The sequence below is a fragment of the Vulpes vulpes genome, chromosome 1 (genome assembly GCF_048418805.1).
Source record: "Vulpes vulpes isolate BD-2025 chromosome 1, VulVul3, whole genome shotgun sequence".
In the NCBI taxonomy this organism is placed as follows: domain Eukaryota; kingdom Metazoa; phylum Chordata; class Mammalia; order Carnivora; family Canidae; genus Vulpes; species Vulpes vulpes.
In genome coordinates, this window is record NC_132780.1 from 110380256 (window position 1) to 110401684 (window position 21429).

The 21429-nt window shown below is 36.4% G+C and overlaps 1 protein-coding gene across 11 annotated transcripts in view; it reads left to right on the forward strand.

Annotated features, from left to right (window-relative positions):
• The window catches only part of BBX (BBX high mobility group box domain containing), a 267943-nt gene that overhangs the window by 98436 nt on the left and 148078 nt on the right, over positions 1 to 21429 (forward strand). For all 11 annotated transcript variants that reach the window (XM_025990005.2, XM_025990009.2, XM_025990010.2 and 8 more), the window contains exon 3: positions 9982 to 10055. The gene's annotated coding sequence lies outside the window, so the exon portion shown is untranslated. The remainder of the gene's footprint in view (positions 1 to 9981; positions 10056 to 21429) is intronic.

The window sequence follows — 21429 nt, forward strand, 5'->3', positions numbered from 1 at the left end:
TTCAACGGTGTTGTTGGATCAGGTTTTTGGCACTTCTGAAAAATATAAAAGCATTGTTGATACAGCTAATGTTTAGAAGTATATCCTAGGTCTGAATTTACATTTAAATGATACTTCCTTATATCTATCTTACCTTCAAAGTAGGGAACAAGTACTTGTGTTGTTGCTTTTAAATTATAGCAAACTCTCTGGAAATCTGAGTAACCATAGAATTCAGTATTTAGAAGTCGAGATTTTTGGTTTTACGTGTATGTTCATAGGTAAACACATCACATATTTGTGTTCAACTTTTATGAAAAAGGCCTGGGTCAAATAAGCTGATATGAGAGATAATTGTAAAGAAAATAATTTCCAGTACATTATATGATACCCAACTCTTTGGTTCTTTATTGAGTATGACTATAAAAGTAAGTCAAATTACAAAGTAGATTCCCTTTAAAAAATTGTTTATAGAATAGTTTTGGTATCATATTTTAATTCTTCAGAAATTGGTTATTTTTATTCCCCTCCTCCTAGAAATCTGCATGGTAACTATTACAAATCAAAACATTGTATTCCCAACTATCCCATGTTATGTTTTCCCCCTCTTCCTTAACCTAAGAAAATATATAATTTCAAGCATGGAAAAATGAATTGTGTGCCACTATGTACATAAGCATAAAGCACACATAACAAATTTCAAGACATGGGAAATGCCCGTAGAATTGGTTTTAGATGTCAGATTAACATTAGCCAGTCTTTCAGTCTTTTTGCTGAAACCTGAGTCTTTTCTTTATAGGAAATATAAATTAAAAGAGAAATTAGTAGTTGCAGGAGTACAGGTTGAACATTTAAACATCTCTGATTGTCATAATGTGCCCAAAAATTGGAATTAATTTGTTGAAATTAGGATTTGAAATAAAGTAAAATTAAGTCAGTGCTCCCTTTCATTTCTTTTCAGGAGGTATGTATGGGGTCCTGTACTTTTACATTCTTTTTCTCTTTTTGCAACAAAAATGTAATCATTCTACTTTCTTTTCTCCTTTTTGCTTTAAGTGCTACTTTCTTTTCTCCTTTCGCTTTAAGTGCTAGTAATAGTAGAGTGTAACACATCTGTTGTTTTCTGTATTGTGCCCCGATTCAGGTTTCATACCCATTTCTCTCCCAGCCACAGTATCTGAGTAGATGGAATAAGCTGATTGGCAAGCCTGTGTGCTCTTTCTATTCCTGAGACTTGGGTATAATTAGATTAGTCCCATCCAACGTACATGGTCTGTGAGCAAAGAGGAATATTTTCCCAAAAATCAGAGTGCTTTTAACAGAAAGTGGGAGATACATGTACACTGGGTGGGCAAATACATTTATGTCTCTTATAATCTACTTAAGAAAAGACAGTATAGAAAAATGCACTTTTGTGCTGATTACTTTCCCATTTAAAAAAGGCTTTTACAATAAGTTCCCTTTTTAACTTGGAAATCTGATTTTGTTAATTATAAAAAAGTTAAAATTTTAAAATATTTACCAGCAGTTTTGTGAACCATGGCTATTACACATGTCTCTAGGTCTGCTTCAGGATACGTCTTTAACTATTCACCTTGTATTCCGTGTAATCAATGGCCCCTGGGGCTGTAGAACAGTGAGCTCTAAAGGGTTGCTGTTATGGAATCTGTGACAAAGGATTCCTTTGTGTTTACCAGTGGGAATACTTTAAGAATACTTTCTTTGATTTTTTTTTTTTTTGATTTGGTATAATTTGAACCAAATATTTTATATTGCTTTAAATATTGACTGTCATAGGAAGAATAACAGCTAATGCAGAGGCATTTATTGAGGCTTAGTGACCAGTGGAGCATTTGTACTATACAGAGGTTGTTGTTGTAGGGCATGTGCTTAGTTTTAATGGATGATGTAATTTAAATCGGTACTAGGTGTTTCTGGTGGGAGTCAGCATACTTAAAGGAGAGTTACTGTTTATACATTCTCAACTGTCATTGTCCTGTCATTTTTATTTTATTATTTATTTATTTGAGAGAGAGAGAAGATGCGTATGTGAGAGGGAGAGCACAAGGCATGGGGAGTGGCAGAGGGAGAGGAGGAAGCAGGCTCCTCATTGAGCAGGGAGCAAAATACAAGGCTCCATTCCAGGACCCAGGATCATGACCTGAGCCAAAGGCAGATGCCTAACTGACTGAGCGATTCAGCAGCCCATCTTGTCATTTTTAGTCAGTATTTAATTTTAAAAAACTGTAATTATTTATTTGAACGAGAGAGAGGGAGATAGAAGGGCAGAAGGAGAAGGAGAGAAGCAGACTCCCACTGATTGCAGAGCCTGAGGCAGGACTCTATTTCAGCACCCTGAGATCATGACCTGAGCCAAAATCAAGAATTGGACGCTTAAAACGGAGTCCCCCAGGTACCCCATAGTCAGTATTTAATTTTAATATTGTTAGAATGAAGTACATTGTCATTCACATTTTTTGAAGTTTAATAAACTCTATATTTTTAGGACACTTTTAGGTTTACCACAAAAGTGAGTGGAAAGTACAGAGTTCCCATAGACTCCCTTCCTCCACACACGTAAATCAACTTTAACATTTTTACTCCAAGGTATTTATAGCAATATTTAGAAACACAGAGATATTTTGCATTCCCATTTCTACAACTAAAAAATATCATTCTCTCCTTATAGAGTAGGAAGGGGAAAGAAGCCAAGAAGCATTCCCTAGCCTTCAAACCTGGAGAGTAGAAAGTTAGGCCCTATTTTATGATCCTTTTCCAGCTGAACATTATTGCTCTGAAGACCACAGGGAGAATAAGGATCTGATGTAACCTGGTCTGGAGCATCCTGCTGTTCTATTGGTGGCAAACTGGAGCCCTGGGTTCTGGCCTAGCTCTGACTCCTCATTGCTGTGGTGCAAGGGGTTGAATGGAGTGGACTCCAGCTGTCATATGCCTCCAGCATCTATAATTCCATGACTTACTGGAATCTCTAGTGGGAAATGATGTCACATCCTGAAGGATTAGCAGTGTGGAGGAAAACCACTATGGAGACCTGGGGTAGTTATTCGTCACAAACCAGGTGAATACCATTTGTCCAGTCATTTAACCTTTTTGGGTTTGTCTTCTTGTGATTGGACTTCCCTGTTTCCCTCTGGGGAAAGTTTCTTAGATCTTTCTGATTTAAAGTAAGCATTGCATAGTATTGATCCCAGGAACAACTGCTTTGTGAATAAATAACTTCAAATAGAGTGTATTGACACTTTCTGTGGATCACCTTTGAACAGATTCTTTGTGTTTTCATATCAGGAATATTCTTGTAATTAACATATCTGGACCAGAGTCTTTCTGGAGCTAAGCTATTTACCAAATATACATTAAGGCACTTGAAAGGGACGAGGAGTCTTTCTTGAATAGTACAGGTTAAAAAAGACACACACACACAATATAAAGTTCAATCGAAGTATGCTTTTTAATAATATCACACAATTTGGTTATATTTTTATATTTCTTTAAATTGTGCAATTTAATTAATTCAAGAAAAAAACGGAAATGCTAGTGACGTTTACCTCTCAGAATAGAATATTTTTTATTTAAAGTTAGTGTAAATTACAAAGGACTAACTTCCATTTTTTAACTGAATGACTTTGGACTAAGTTGTTTAAGTAAATGTGATTTTCTATATATTGTGAATTACTGTTGAGGTGGAAGTAGGTTAAAGGAACAAGGTGGTCCTCCGGTTTCTCCACTGACTTCTATTCACAGAATGCCTTCCTGAAGGTTCAGGCTAGTTTTTAAAGTGTGTAGGCCAGGGTTTATTTGGTTTAACCCACGTAATGCATAGGCACGTTATCCCACAGGGCCGAGATTATCCTAACGTTTTATTTTCCAGCTCAGTGCTCAGTGGCTTGATAGAGCTAATGAATCTTCCCAAAGTACCTGGGGGTTCCCTGTTGGTACTCCTGATGTAGCTGCTGGCAAGCATGTTTTTATACTCTTCCTGGAAGTGAAACTCCTTCTGCCTTAAATGTGCAATTTCCCCTGCCTGAGAAGGTCAAAGGCACATTTATATAGTTCACAAGAGTATAAAAGAGGCATTCAGTGCTTCCCTGCCAAGCCAGCTGACGGGACTAATGCCTATTCATTTTCCACCTCTACTTCTGGAAACTGCAGAAATTCATGGTTCTACCATGGTCCCTGAAACAACAATCTAATGGCAAATGAGCGTTATAATAAAATATCCATATTATCAAATCAGCTAATGTACCTCGAAATTGATAGGAGTAAAAAGTGGCTGTTCAGATTGTCAGAGTTAAACATATGTTAAAACCACCTAAATTAAAACAAAATCTACAGCAAAACCCCACTGGAAAAACTAGCAACTCACTTAGCATCCGAGTGCTGAGAATATTTAAGGCCAGTTTCAGTGCATTCACAACACAACTCTGTTAAATGCTTTTCTATCATTTAGTTTTAACTCTAGTGAGATTATTAACATTTATTGAGCATGTACTGTTATGCCAAGCCCTTAGTATTTATATCTTATAATAACTTAAGGCAACCTTTAGAGATGGAAGGAATGTTATCTCCATTTTGCAGGTGAGGGATGGAGATGCAGAGTCCCAGGAATTGGCCCATGGTTGCAGGGTAGCCAATAGTGGGTGCAGGGTTTGGTCCTTGAGGTCAGTGTGCTTTGCAGAACACTACAATGCCAACTATACTCTGTTCTCTGAGACTATGGAGAGGAGGAAAAAAAAAGCAAATTGCATTACTTTCTCAGCTACCCATGTTTCATGTTCCACTTTCTGATGTGAACCCTGCATCTTAGCCTGGTCGGTTTCCTCTCCCTTCCAGCATGCTTCTTCCCTGGAACACTCCTTTCTCCCGTATCGTAAATTGCACTGGTGCTTCATGTTCCAGCTTTATTCATCTTCTGCATAAAGATTCCCTTGTGCATCCTAACTTTTGAATTCTTGGCTTACCATTTCGACATACATTGCTGTTATTAACTGTGTCTAGGTGTGTGTGTGAGACAGAGGGTGAGTGTGATCACCCAACTAGATCATGAGCTTCTAAAAAACAGCACCTCCTATACTACCTTTTGCAGTGTTAATACATGGTGGTCATTAATAATTTCTCAAGCTGTAGAAGATTATATCATTTGCATCTCTGTGCTGTTGGTATACAGCTAAGTGGCAGGTAGTTTTTAAAGCATAATTTTGTAATGGGTCAGTATTGAGAGCTGAGAGGGAGAGGATTTCCGAATCTTTCATCTTGCTATTTTAAGAGGTTCATGTCAAATAGTGATTGCTAGAAATTTTGGTCTCTGCCTGCTAGTGTTTTCTAACAGCTTACTGGGAAGTCCAAACAGATGGACAAATCTGTAATGACTTAGTAGTTACTTTGGTTTACTGTCAGATATCTAGAGAACTCTTGCTTTGCTTTTATTACCGTGTTTAAGATTTCTCAGCCAAAAGGCCCTGGGTCATGAGGAAATGCAAGGGTAGAGGTGGGAAGGTGACAAAGAGGTACTTCAGATTTGCAATTTCTTTTAAGAGATTTCCATTTTCAGTATAGCTGACACTTGTAATATCTGTTAAAGATTGGTACCTGGCCAAAATGCCTGTGAAATAGCTGTGATTTAGGCTTCAAGTATGAAGATTTTAACAAAAGTGTTGGCAATATAATGTATGAATAAAGACAGCACTTGTTAAAAAGCATATATATGTATGTGTATATGTGTATGTGTATGTATGTGGGTATAAGTATATATATATATATCTCTCTGCATTTATCTGTTCATATGAAGATATTTTATTTCAGGAAGTGACTTAACTGGAAGTCAGACTATCAGCTTATTTCTAGGAAAAAAAAGCATCCCTTGGTCTTTGGTGTACCACAGTGACCTGAAATGTGCAATTCACTGGCCAAAATTGCAAAACAGTTGGTATGCCTTTTCAGGACTGTGCTACTGATGCCACTATTGGGGAGATTAAAGGGGTATGCAATAGAGTGGGGTGGGTGGGAGGCCTAAGGCACACAGAGGACAGGGAAGGCTTTCATTACATCCCTGGACTATGTTGTATTCTACAGAAGTGAGAGCTTGGCATTTGTATTTAAGTTTTTTTTTTTTATGATTTTATTTATTTATAGAGATGCAGAGAGAGAGAGGGGGGCAGAAACACAGGCAGAGGGGAGAAGCAGGCTCCACGCAGAGAGCCTGACGTAGGACTCGATCCAGAGTCTCCAGGATCACACCCTTGGCTGCAGGCAGCGCTAAACCGCTGCGCCACCAGGGCTGCCCTTAAGTTTTATTTGTAAGCATATAGTATATAAAAGAGTGAGATGGGAAAAATATAAAAATTGTACTCAGGTAAAAAACGACAGGAAAATTCTTTTAAGAAATCCCTGCATTGTAAAGTATGGGGATTGGAATACATGTTCCGGGGAAAATGGAGGAAACTGGGGAAAGATTTAGTGAAAGTGTAGGTATAAAGACTGTTATTTGTGACCTGGACTTGTTTTGGCTCTCAGATGTCAGACTGACTCTTAGAGTAGAAACACAGTCTCTTTCAAAAGCGCAAGCATTGAAAATAATAATTTTCAAATGTGCTTTCTTGGCTTCTCCCTTTTGTTTTTTGTTTTCTTCAGGTGTAAAACCAGAAGTATCCTAGCTAGGTTCAGGAGGATGAGGAAAAAATCTATTTCCTTTTCTAGCAGTTTGGCTATTTTTGTTGTTGTTTCTGGTGCCATAAATGGAGAGGCATCTGTACCATGGCATTGTATCATGCCTAACAAAATTTTTTTTCCATTTGAATGTAATTGTTCCTTAGCAAATAATTGCAGTCCAGAATGACTTTTATTGAGCTTGATTGAATTAAGGTTATGTATGAAAATGAGTTAGTTAAAGCTTAATCTATTACCCAGAGAATTGATGAAAACATCAGAAAAGCAGTCATTCATGGGGATAAAATATTCTTCCATATAAGTGGGCAACATGGTTGCCTTGGAGTCCCTTCTGCACCGACGGGGTAGTAATGACACCAGGGTGCAAAACACACAGTGTTGGCATAGAAGGGGTTTTACCGTGATGTGCCTTTGAATGTTATACTGTACATTAACACTAATTGGGAGTCTGTCTCATTCTAAGAAGTGGCACCTCACCTTTTTTTAGTATAATAAGCTTTTCAAAACGTAGCACCCCAAGGGGCAATGTGTAAGCTGTGCCAGAAAGCCAGTTGCTTTGGGATCGTTCAGTGGTTGCTGAGGCCCGATCTTTAAGATAGGTTTTTCACATGCCAAGTCAGATGTCCAATTTGTGGTTAAGAGGTAAATAATAGATATTAATAGATAGTTCTCCCACCTGCCATGCAGTTTCTCAGAGGGAATCCTAATCTGTGGCTGAACAGTCTGGCGAGGTATGCATCCTCTGGGGACGGCAGGGTCACGGGTGGGAAATAGGCCTTGAAAAGGGGAAGGGCACAGAGTCTTAATGAGGCAGTGTGAACTAAGGATGAGAGTGAGGGTTGAGAGGAAGCCAAGGTGGGACTCAGAGAACACGGGCCTCCTGACCATGACCTGAGGTGAAGGTCTGTCCTGGCTCTGGTGGAAGTGCACGCTCAACTCTCCATTCTGCAGGGCTGTCTTCATGCCTCGGCATCTCCCCCAGCTCTCCCCCCCACCCCAGACCCATCACACAGCCACCCCTTTCCATCGAATCAGAACCTTGTAAAGGATTTGTAACTTAAATGCAGAGCAGCTTATGCTGAAACTGCTTTTCTGAAACTACTCGCGGGAATTTTAAGAGCCAGATAAAATCTGGAGTCTCTGAGGTTGGCTATCAGAGAACGCAAAGGGAGTCTGTCTCAGCCAGGATCTTCAGCCTTGAAATTGACCTCTACTCCATGGCTGATTCCCTGGCTTCTGCTAGTCCGTTAAGTTCAACAAGATTTCTTTGTTACCCTGAGTTTTAAAACCCCTCTTGGTCACAGCATACCAGCATTGTCAGCCTCCTTACCTCTTCGTCCTGACTTATCCTGAGATGGTTGTATCACAGTTGATAAATTACAGAATAGTAGTCAAAATAAGGTATAGTTATGGTTTATATAGATAGATTAGTTGAGAATTTATTTCTGAGCTCCTAAAAGAAGTTCTGTATACAGGAAATGTTAGCATATTTTATTTCTCAGATAGCATATGCTCACTTTTTTTTTTTTAAAGATTTTTAAAATTTATTTATTCATGAGAGACAGAGAGAGAGAGAGAGAAGCAGAGACACAGGAAGAGGGAGAAGCAGGCTCCATGCAAGGAGTCCGATATGGGATTCGATCCTGGGACTCCAGGATCATGCCCTGGGCTGAAGGCAGGCGCTAAAGCGCTGAGCCACCCAGGGATCCCATGTGCTCACTTCTTAAACTAAAAACAAAAAGTAAACATTTTCAAACCAGAGTAAGAATTAAATGCACACTATCAAGTAAGGATGGACCCTCCTTCCCCAGTTTTGGCAGTATAAAGTTTTCTTTTCATTTATGCCAATTTGTTTACCTGACAGTTTTTTATAGTTATTCGTGATTTACTCATTTATTTTACAGTGTTTCTCTCTCTCTCTCTCTCTCTCTTTTTTTTTTACACTGTTTATTTTAATGGTTCTTTTCTGTACTGGCTTTTATGGATTAAATGAAGAAAATTATGTAATTAGATATATGAGAGTGTATTTTTTAAAAACCGTATTTTTAGTAATGTTAGTTGCCTGTTTTATGATCATTAAGAATAGACTTCTACACCACTCCTTGAATTTTGGAATTGTACGTTTCCTTAGTAAACACATAGTCATTTAATTAGAAGGTATTCACATGTGTCCTTTGTAGTTTGCTTCAAAGATCTGGATTTATTTTTTCATCCATACTCGTTTTAAAAAATAGGGATGAATGAGTAGTATCTTATATGAAACCACATGAGACCATTTAATATTTTATTCATTGCTTCTAGCTATTGTTATCTGCAGTAGCACTGGGTGACAACTGAATCATCTAAGTCTAGAAAGGATTTCTCAGATGAATCATTACTCATTTTTTATATTTAATGTAAGTTCTTCCATGTCATGGTGGCTGATTAGGGAAAAAAAAACTTCAGTTATGCCAGAAGATGACTAATAATATTGATAGAGCTGTAAGCCAGTAGGTGATATCCGGTTTCACATCCAGTAGGGTGTGTTAGAGCCTGCTGATTGTAAAGAAATATCATAATCTGAAGTGGGGTAGGAAATTGTCTCTCTTGGTTGAGTGTGAATTTAGTATGATCATTGAAGCATTCGAGAAACTAAACAAATGTATCTCACACAGAAACTGAAATAACTTATTCTTAAAAGTGACACAGTTCAGGCATATGTCCATATTTGCAGTATAATTAATGTAAAATGTTCCATTTAATTTTTGTGGACAACCTTTTGCTGATTTTGATCCTCTTTCCTATATTTACTTCATCACTTTCGCCTAGAAAGTAATTTTTTTGGTAACATTTTTTTTCTGTGGATGTCTCCCCCTACTCACCTTTAAAAAAAAAAAAGTATTACTTCACTCATGATCCTTAAAACACTTAAAAGATAAATTACATGATATTAATATCTGAAGCACAGTTATCTGGTTGGGTTGGGTTGAATCTAGTTAGGATGTCAGTTTAACATCCTGTTTTTTCAGAGAATTTGCCTGTAATTTTAGCTTAAAACCTGAGAAATGATTGCCTGTAAATCTTTGTAACTCTAAATTCAGAATTCCCATTGAATGATGTTAATGACTGTCTTTTTGTTAATTAAAGTTGACAATAAACACTTAGGGCCACTTTCTCTAAATGGTTTTAGCATAGAGATTTTTAATAATTTGCCTAGTTGTGATTATTTGGCTATTATTCATTTTGGGGGCATATAATTTTGCCAAAGGACAGTGTCAGCTTTGTTTGAAAGCCCTTCTTGGCTCACTATTTAACCACTTTGCTCTGGGTCTTTCACAGAATCCTGCTGCATCACAGAAGCTGGAAATTCTGATGTTCCATTAAAATCACAATGGACAGTCTTGACTTGATCGGTAAGAGCAGTACTGCAGGTGCATCTTACTTACCTAGAAGCAGTGAAGCAGTCAAGAACTATGTGCTGTCAGAGTTGGTCTCAACTCTTTCCCATCTGATGCATTCACTTTCCATATTGATCAGGGAAGTGTGATAATTTTGTGTGGTGGTTTGTTTTGTTTTGTTTGTGAATTTTTTACTATTTTTTTAAGTGATGTTTTAATCTCCATCATCAAGTAAGTAAAATTTTCCGTTAATATCTTGAATTTTTAAAAATTAACTATTTCAAAATCTGATTTGTTTCTCCACAGTAATCTGCTGCTGTTGGTGAGAAGTCAATTTATTTAAGTCTTGAATACGTAGAGGTTACATACCTAAATAAATATTAAATCGATCTCTTCCTCATAAACTATTTTTGTTTGTACTGCCTTTGGCTTTGATTGAAAAGTGAGCCAGTATCAAAGCATTATGAGGTGTTTGTTTTAATCTGTTAAAAATAATAGAGGAAGGTATAGCAGTGTTATGAAACTGTTTTGAATATGAACCACCCAGTGAAGAAAAAGTTGAGGTGGTAAAATATATATGTGACAAATTATATCAGACTCTGAAACTCAGATTACTATAACTCTGTCCCCTTGTACATAAGTTATTTTCAAAGCTGTTTCTGGGAGAAAAGTTTTTAATGGTTTTAAGATATGGCAATAGTATTTTAAGATTAATTTTAATAATTATTACTTAAATGCTGAATTATCTCAATCTGGTAATAAAATGTATGATTGCTTTATTGATGTCTGAACACTTGATGGTGAACTGGTGATTTAAAGACAGGAATTTGAAGTAAATTAAAATGAACAAAGATAATAAATATTGTTTAGTTGCAGTTTGCAGAACATAAACATTCTTTAATTTTTTGAGTAATTGAAAGTTTTTCTTAAATCTTTCCTGTCTTTAAGTATTTTGATTTGTTAGCTTTTCAAATCTGTCTAAAATATCTATGGCTACCTTCGTGTTTTAGTAAGTATATATATGACTGAATACTGCTTTTATCATACGAGTATAAATAAAAGGCCTCTGAGCCATTCTTCTGAATGTCATTATCTAAATAGATAGTAAAATATATACAATTTAGCTTGAATGTGTATTTCCTAGGATATTTAAACACCAACAAAATTTTAATACCAGTGAGAAGACTGAGATGTAGTTAATCATTTATCCTCCTTTCTGTGCTATCCTTTAAGGCACAATTAAGTTTCAAATACAAATTCTGGATTGAGTGCCAGTTATCATACAGTTGATTTTGGTTTTATTGGGTCAGCAGAATAGACTACAGAATAGTTGAATATTGATACTGGAATTTCAAATATGTTCTCAATTGTTAATCCAAAAGGGAGTTGAATGTAGTGAGGTTTAAAGAAAATTAAATTTGTAGCAGTATTCTAAATTTGCTGAATATGAATACATCTATAGAAAGTAAAACTGGACACTTTATCTGATCTGTTCAGAAAACCGAATTGTTAATCAGCATTAGTATGGCAGTCTTTACCTAAGTGGTCATGTGATCAATGATTTCTGAATGTCAGATTATTTCAATAAAATATTTTTTATTGACTGTAAAAATTAATACAAATTCAAATTGCTGATAAAATTTAAGAAGCTTAAGATGACACTGTATACTTCTAGCTTACATTTATGATCATCTTAAATACAGTATTAAGAAATAGAATAGAAAAGATGTCATGTGAAACCAGGAGTAATTTAGGAAGCAAATCCTGGAAGATGTTACATGCATGGCCAAAGGATTCCAGGGTCCAGTAAATCTAGGAAACATGGTTATATCATTCAGCTTAGGCAAAGTTATGTTTCATTATCCAGAGTTCCCAAATCTTAGTGGTTTATAACAGTAAAACTTCATTTCTCACTCTTGTTCATCTTGATGAATCTACTGCTGCTGTGCTCAATGTTGTCTTCGTTCCTGGACCAAAGCTAAAGGAGCAACCTCTCTGGGATGCATAACTCTTTCAAGGTGGAAGGATAAAAGGAATGTGGTAGAAATGTGACTCTTAAAATTGTTGGTCGGAAGTAACACATGTCATTACCTCTCATTTTACTAGCCAAAGCATGTCGCATGGTCAACTGCTATGTCACAGGATAGGAGTGGCCTTTTAAGGGGATGGGGTAGGGAAAGTCTGATCAGGAGGCACAGTTCATATTTTAACTATAATATCTGCATCCCACCTATGGCTCTTCTAGAGAGACAGAGTGCATGTCGTATATTAAGCTTCCAAGAAGTCCATTCATAATTTCCAGTGAATCTCTTTAACGTGTAAAATTATTTGACCACGAATCCTTTCATTTTTGTTATATAGAACTCATTGAGCTATGATGCCCTATCTGTGACAAGTTTTAAGGACTGAGGAATTTGCACAGTTCAAGAGTTTCTTCATATTTCAAATGTTAGAACTTTTCCCATCATGGAGTATAAAGGGTTCTAGTGTATATAGTAGACTTACATTATTGTGATGTAGATAATTTTTGTTTTTGTTTTTTGTTTTTTTGAGCAGGGGCAGAGAGGGAGAGGGAGAATCTTAAGCAGGTTCCTGTGCCCAGTGTGATGGGGGGCTTGATCTCATGACCCCTGAGATCATGACCTGAACCCAAGCAAGAGTCAGTTGCTTGATCCAGGAGTAATACAATAATTTTACCAGGCAGTAGTAGTCGAATGCTTTTACTTACGATCAGTTTTAAGAACCATCCTAGAAAGAATGCAGACTCTGTAGAAAGGTTAACAGTTGTATTCCAGGAGTTTTCTAAGGTCCTCCAACTGAGATCATAACCATTATACAGGAGCTATGCATTGTTTCCATAGTCGTCTAGAAAATGAGTAGGCACACTGAACTCCTTAGCCAATATTGGTTTGAGTAATCCCACAGGTATTATAAGATATTACTACCAGACCTATGTGGATTAAGATGATTTAAAAATGTAGGAGTATGCAAACGATGCTTTGTTTGATAGTTTATAGTTCCTTAAGATTGGGGGGGGGGGGGCTGAATCTGTGGATTCAGAAAAACTTTAGCATAAATCCTAGTTCTGGTGCTTTTTAATTGAAAGAATTTAGGCAGTTATTTAACCTCTCTGAAATTTTGTTTTCTCATCTTAATATGGGATAATGATCTCTACCTCATGGGACTGTGAGAATTAAATGAAATATGTCAAGTGCCCGATGTAGCACCTGGCATATAGGAAGCACTCAAGAAATGGTACTAAAAAAAGAAAACTGGTGAGAGGTCAGGAATCTTGAACGCACTATAAAATACCTTTTATAGACATGTGACGGTGTATGTATGTGTGAAATATGTTTGTGTATTTATATATAAACCCAGACACACACCTCCAAAGGTATTAATATATTGCCTGAATGCTTAAGAATCTAATGTATTCTTCTACAGTTCTACTGAAAATACAGAGTGGCTTCATTCTTAACACAGAAAGAAAGGGTGAATCCTACAGATATATTAGCCACTCTATGATCTAATAATTCACTTCTTGCCACTGAAAATATAGGAGTTTTAAGGACAGAATAACTGCCAAATGTAGACATATGTTCTTCACTCTGAATATTAATGAGATCGGTATCAAATCAAATTTGATAAAGTGAGGTACAAGATGTGGGGATAGTACCACTGAAATTTTCTTTTCCTCTCTTTGGTAAAAGATTTTATTTATTTAAGAGAGCGAGAAAGTGTGTGCACATAGGCAGGGGGAGAGGCAAAGGGAGAAGCAGACTCCCTGCCTAGCAGGAAGCCCAATGTGAGTCTTCATCCCAGGACCCTGGGATCATGACCTGAGTTAAAGGCACACGCTTAACCAACTGAACCACTCTGGCGCCCCTGAAATTTTCCTCACCATGTAGAGCAAATGCTATTTGGTTTAAAAAGAAACAACATTTCTATCAAGATTTTTATGGTACTATTTTCCAATGAGGGTTAAATTATTTAGACTGCCTCAAAACCCTTCTCTGTTGACATTTTCCCCTCATGTTCTCAGAATCAGGCACAACATAGTCCATCTCTCTTAAGAGTCAACGCTGTGTGCTGTTTCTTAAATGACTGTTTCATTTGTTTAATTTCAAAAAACATGTAAGTAAAATAATTTGGGGGAGTAAATTATTCTTGAAATTGTTTCAAATTCTTCTCCTTATAAACAGGCCAGGGGATCCGTGGGTGGCTCAGCCGTTTGGCGTCTGCCTTCGGCCCAGCGCATGATCCTGGAGTTCCGGGATTGAGCCCCATATGGGGCTCCCTGCATGGAGCCTGCTTCTCCCTCTGCCTGTGTCTCTGCCTCTGGATCTCTTTGTGTGTCTCATGAATAAATTTTAAAAAAATAAATAAATAAACGGGCCATCTTTGTAACTGTCAGTTACTCATTCATCTGGATTATCAGTAGAGTAAAACTACCTAAAAAAATGTAAGCTCTTCGGTTTTAGAGACTACATGGTCTGCTTGGCCAGCCATAACAAAATGCCACAGACTGGGTGGCTCAAACAATAGGTATTTATTTTCTCACAATTCTGGGGTCTAAAGTCCATGATCAGGGTGCAGGCAAATTCTGTTTCTGGGGAGGTCTCCCTTTCTTGGCTTGTAGATGGCCACCTTCTTTCTGTGTACTCACAGGGCCTTTTCTCTGTATGTGGAAAGAGTGAGCTCCAGTGTCACTTCCCCTTCTTTAAAGGATACCAGTTTTATTGGATAACAGTCCCACCCTATGACCTTACTTAACCTTTACCTACTTTTAGGGCCTGTCTCCCAAGTACAGACAATTCGGCCTGTAGGGCTTCAGCCTATGAATTGGTGGGCTACTAATGCAGTTCTTAACAGAAATAGTTGTGGTTTTTTTTTTGTACCCGAGAGTAAAGTGAAAGTTAAAAAATACTTTTGGTGAATTTGTAAACAAGAAAACCTCATTTATTACAGTCTAAAATTCTAAAAACTTTGGATCATTGGGGTGGGAGGCATTTGAAATTACTGAATTCATATTTCGTACACTTTGAAGTACTGCATGGAAATGAGTTTCTTTGAAGTGAAAGAATCAAGTCTAAGAACTGAAAATCAGAGTGATTTGTATAATGGAGGAATTACATCATTGAAAAATTGATTTCCATGTGTACTCATTGGTTCTAGGAATAGAATGTATTTGAAAATTAGGTTGAAAAATAACTCAATTACTCTTTTGGGTTATATCTGTTTCTGTTTACTATAATCAAGCCAATTCATATTTTTTTAAGGCAGTTTTCTTTTACTTTATGAATCAGTTTTGAATTCAAACAGGGAAATGGCATATAGAGTTATCCCCTGAACAATGTTGGCATTAGGAGCAACCCTTTTGTGTGGAACCCTTTGACTCCACAAAAATTTGGTTGCTAATAGACTACTAAGCTTTGCCTATAACATATTTTATATGTATTCTATACTATATTTGCATAATGAAGTAAGCTGGGGAAAGGAAAATGTTATTAAGAAAATCATTTGGAAGAGAAAATACATATACAGTGCTCTACTGTATTTATCCCCCCCAAAATCTGTGTGCAATTCAAACCCATATTATTTAAGGATCAACTGTACCTGAGATTTTGATAAACTGAAAGAAAAGATTATCTATTAGAAATAATGCCAGTAGAGAGGTCAAGGACTCCCAAATCTGTTACATCTACCTGTGTATTTTCCTGCTTCCCTCACTCCCTTCTTTATCCCTTTTTTCCTCCCTCCTCCTTTTCCTGCATTCCTCTGATAACAGCTTGTAAGTCAGGTAACGGTTGCTAGCATTTCTCAAGTAATAGTCTAAATACAATTCACTGACCATCTGTGTAGTACTTCTTTCTACTTTATTTTTTTATTTTCTCTTTCTTTCTTTCTTTCTTTCTTTCTTTCTTTCTTTCTTTCTTTCTTCTTTTTTTCTTCTTTCTACTTTAGAGTGGCAAACTTTTCTAGTAGGTAAAGTAAGTTGGTGGATGTTTGGGATAAGTGACAGGTAAATCGTGCATTTACTTGTTGAATACTAATGTAGGCTCAACCTAACTTTCTTAGTTTTATCTTTGAATCTTGTGTAAGTGTACCTATATGTCAGTTGAATAATTTCAGTTTCTGATGATTTGATGCTTGTCTAAAACAAAATGTAATCAAAAGGAAACAAACTTGGGAGACTTTAAATGCCTTTCTGTAAACATAATTTTAAATTGGCTTGTAAAATTTATTACCTCACCTTACGTGTTTACAGACTAAAGGATGCGCTTTTGAGCAGTGATCTAATTTTGTGGATGTTAGTTTAATTGGTTAAAGGGTATTGTAACTTTTAGCTACTTTTGATTTCAGTTTCAGTATAAAACTATTTACAGGAATGACTCAAACTAAAAAGCTTTGTTTATAATAAATTTTAGCAATGTATTTCATCTGAACAGTAACATCTACTAGTTATAATATTTACTAGTTAAGGGCAGCATAAGTAAATTCTGGCATGACTTTACTCCATGCATTAATATTTCCCTGAAAGGGGGATAAATTAAGTATTTTTATACTGACATTGGTATCCCCTTTGATCTCTGTATACAAAAGTGCATTTCCCTAGGAAAATAAATGGATCTAATGGTGTCAAATTTCACATAAGATAGCTCTCAGTATTTCTGTGCATTTAGTATAAAATATGTACTGCATTTACTGGATATCTGAGCAAAGACATATAAATATAAGTAGTAAGTATGTATGAATATATGCATATAGTTTCTTCATATAATCTTCCTCAATATGCTAAAGGACTTAATTTTACCCTAGAGAGTCTGTTTCGTTTATGGCTGCATCCCCAAAACCTGAAAACAGTATCTGGCATGTGGAAGTTGCTTAGTAAATAAACATTTGGTAAATTAATATTACCAGAGTTCAAGTTTCATTGATCCTGTATGCCATTGAACTTGGTGTTAATAAGCATGCCCTGGCCTACCTGCAAATAATTATTTTTCCCAGTCTGAATGAAGGAAAGCAGCCGTTCTTCAAACATAAAAGTCTCTCTGTGCCTTTAAGTTGGTAGTTAGTCCTATAATCAATAAGTGTTAAAGGGCTGAAGAACTTAAAATGAGCACCCAAAATTTTCTGGGTGCCTATTGACTCATTTATAGTATGCATTGAGTCAGCAAGCGTTTATTAAGATCTTTGCCAAGTACTTCTCTAACCGTCAGTGGCTTTCTGAGTGGAGTTCATGTGCATGTCCTGAGATTTAAGGTAGGCAGATTGGTCCAGCTGGGCTTAAGGAGATGTTGTATGGTACCTGGATTCCATTAATATGTACCAAAAAGATAGGCTAAAGTCCATGTTGAGGTGTTTTATTCTTGTAGGGCAGAGTGGTGGTGGTATTTTTAGGGCATTTCTGTATTTGAATTAATCTGTGAAGATGATGAATAAGAATATTGTATTTTAGTTTTATTCAAACTTTTTACAACTTGCTTAGTTTAGCTTGCAATTGTTCTGCCTCTGCCTTGGTTATATTACTTTTCTTAAAAAGCAGTTGGATTATATAACTGTTTCAGTGTTCCTTCACATTTACTGTAAGACCATTTATTGCCAAGTGTCTCTTCATGGCAGAAGTGTTCCACTTCAGGTAATGTTTTAAGGCACTAACATTACCATTAGTCACTTACAGTACCCAAGTTTCTTGAGAGAGCCAGCCAGATGGGGAGGAAACTGGCTTCTGAACAAGACCTAAATAATCGAAAGCTACGATTTATCTGATGGACATTGTCCTAAACATTCTCCGTTTTGCCACACTAATTCCAATGAAGAATTGCCAGATTAGAGAGACATCAAGACCTACAGAATGTGAGGTGTGTCCATGTGCAGAGCAGCGTATGCCCTTCTATCCGTCCAGGCGCCACCTGCATGGACACATACACGAAACTCTGAACCACCGTGTCCTTACTATCATTTTGAACACCTACTATGTTTTCAACATTGTTAGAGTTACCAGGTCTTCCTGTTAAGTACATTATAGTATAAAAGATGACAGTGAAGTTTGAAATTAGTAGCTATGGATAATCTCTTGTGAAATACCAAAGCCCTCTCTCGCTATAGCATTGGTTTTGTCCTGCTGTCCTGCGGTTTGATGAAGCAGATGGCCCACCTTTCAATTCATTTGGTAATGTGAACACTTGAAGGAATGATAGTTTTGTTGTTTCTGTTAAAGTGTTGGGTTTTCCCATTCTTTATTGTTCACTGAGAAGTCTCACTTTTTAGAGAACATAAGATAAATCTCTATTTTAATGTATCTTGTGGATGGTAAAAGTGTTCCAGTTTTGCCTCTCTTTATATGTTTTAATCACCACAGTCATAGGATTTTTTATGAATTATTTCTATTGTAATAAGATTCTTCACACACTAGAGTTTATAACATGCCTGGGAAAAAGTATTCCAGAAGTTTTACTTCATAATGCTTACAAACATTCTTATCCCTGCCTCTAGATTGTTAACTACATAACTACTCAGGTGCTTCCTGGAGATTAGTACGGATAGGCAAAAACTTAAAGGTTTTCCTATGGAAGATGGATTTAAATGTGTCACTTTGGTTTGTTTGAGCTGTAGCTTTATGTCTTAGAAACACGGGCTGTGGAGTCCGATGGCTCAAGACTATACCCGACTTGGCTTTTACTGTGATTGCAGTGTTGGAAAGTTATCTAGATTGGTCTGTGAAATGGGGTGAGTACTGATGATTGAGAGTTAAAAGTGCTGGAGGATGCAGTGCCAGTCCAGCACTTGGCAGGTACTGTGAAGAAAATATGCTCGTTCTCAAAAGAGACAGTAAATCAGAAGTGTAGTTTGACTTTTTTTGCTTCTTAACTGTTCCTTGTAATTGAATTTCAAGCATTTTTTTGGTCCCCATTCACAACAAGGAAAATGTCTAGCTTCCACATGCACACCTTTTTACATTTTGGAAGTCTTTTTTGAATACAGGGTGGACTTGGTTTAAATCATTAGGTGAGAATAATGTTTGTTCTTTATATTGTTAGATACTTTAAAATATTTTCTACATGATCATATGTGATAGAAGTTTGATTTTTAAACTTCCCCCAATTAATTTTGCAATTTTATTAAAGCCCAATCAAAGCTCCAGGTTATAAAAATATTAAGAGATAAGTCATCGATCATTCAATGGATTATAGTTATTTTAGGACTATTATTACTTTATACTCTTGGTATTAACAAAATTTTTACCTTAAATAAATTATGTAAGTATAACAGTAAATTTTTATAATTTACATAATTTTCTTCCAAGACTATAATTATCATAACAAAACAAGGAAGTGTATTATGAATCCTTAATGACTTTTAAAATATGTCAGCCATTTTCATAAATTGATTATCTTAACCTGATTGCTATAAAATTTTTAAAAATTTTAGTTAATTCAGTCATGAGCTGATTCTCCTAGTTTATTCATAAATTAGAAAAGCAAAATTTCCCTTCATTTTTAGGTCCCTGGCTTAGCATTTCATAATTAATTGATCCAAGAGAGGAAAATATTTTTCTACTTCTGCAGAAAATGCCAACTCAACGAAAGTACCTACTTTCTAATAATTTTCATGCACATGAGCATGAACAAATAAAACTTGGTCTTTTTTCTGATACCAGTAGGTATATTGATTTCAAATATATCTATAATTAACATACATATTTATTCTGAATATCTCTGTAATTAATACATCTAAATGTGGATAATCATCTGTGAAAATACCCTGGTTCCTTCCAAAAGCTGCTTGGTCAGTTAGCATGTATATGTTAGGTATTTGTGATCTTTTTATAGCAATTTGGTTCCTAGTTGAATATGTGTACATTCTAACCTTAACAACCATGGGCTTCATAGACTTATGTACTTTTAAAATTCGTGTATATTGAAATTCTAAACCTTACTGGCCCACCTATGAGAGTGTTTGTACTCTTTCTTTAGCTATGTTTCCTTTCTTTTTAGAACCTGAACTGTCTTCAGTAATTTTACTGGAAAAATATTATGTTTAAAGATAAAGTAATATATTTTCTCTTCCTTTATTTTTTTGATAAATACTAGAACTACATTGTGCAAGTCAACAAGTTAGACAGTGTCAGAGTCGCAATATGATAATAGAATGAAAACTCCAAGCAGGAAAGAGGGACAAACTTCATTAAGAAGTGAGGGAGGTTTTAAATCCCAGGTAGGAATATCAAGGAAGTCTACACGGGGGGGGGGGGGGGGGGGGGGGAGAACAAACGTCGAGAAAGTGAATAGATCCCTTTTTGCCAGTTGGATGGCATGTACATAAAGGTAAAATGGGAAACCTAGAAAAGCCAAATGTAAGAGCCTTGAATGTCTGGGTGAATTGACTTATTTCCTCCTTGTTAAAGGCAAATGGGCCTCTGGAAAATTTTGAACAGGTGATATAAAAGGGGAAAAGAGGAGGTAAGTGTGGGAAAGATTGGTTTAAGGGACTTTAGCAAATAAGAGTGAGTTGTTCTGGATGGGACCACCATGAGACCACTGTGAGAGACGTGATGTAAATGGTACCACCATGACAGACATGATGAAGGTTATACCCTGACTGGATATAGTTTAAGATACACTTGATAGCCACTACCCTTCAGCTTGTGTTTGTGTGTCTGCATGTATTTAGTGATTGCAAATTTAGTTTCTCAGAGAATACATATCCTGTCCTGTCACTTGAACCAAATTACTAATCTGTAGGATTTGGCAACATACTGACCTTGTTCTTGGACTGTAGGGGGATCATAAGAGGGAAGGAAGAAGTGGGGGTGTTGAAAAGGAAATCAAAGGTAGGTTTTTAATTTAAGCATGGGAGTACAGATAGGACTGCTACCAGGAATAGAAAGAGAGTAGCAGAAACTGATTTTTGGGAGGGGAAATAAAGTTTAGGATGGATTGGATTTGAAATGCAGAGAGGATATCCATGTGATTATGTATAGGATATAGTTACAGATTGATAAGAGTTTGGGAGAGATTCAGCCTAAAGATAAATATAGCTTAGGAGAGAGAGCGAGACAGCTGAAACTTTGAATATTGGTGAAAGTAGAAAATATGGCTAAGACAGAACTTTGGAAAATATCTACCTTATTCTTTGTTAAGAGAAGTCTAAAGGAAAAACAATTAGACCTGTGGTGGGGAAAGCAGTAGAGTACAGTACCAAAGAAGCTGAGGAAGGGTTTTCAACAAAAAATGTTGAAAAATACAGTGACCCCTAAATACTCCCAAACAGTGTTTGGGTTAGGTGATTTGGGAGTCCTTTGGAGAAAGCAGCTTTTGTAGAGTGATCAAGGCAGAAGCCACTTTATACAGTGGTTGCAGTATTACCTGTTTTATTGCCACATTCT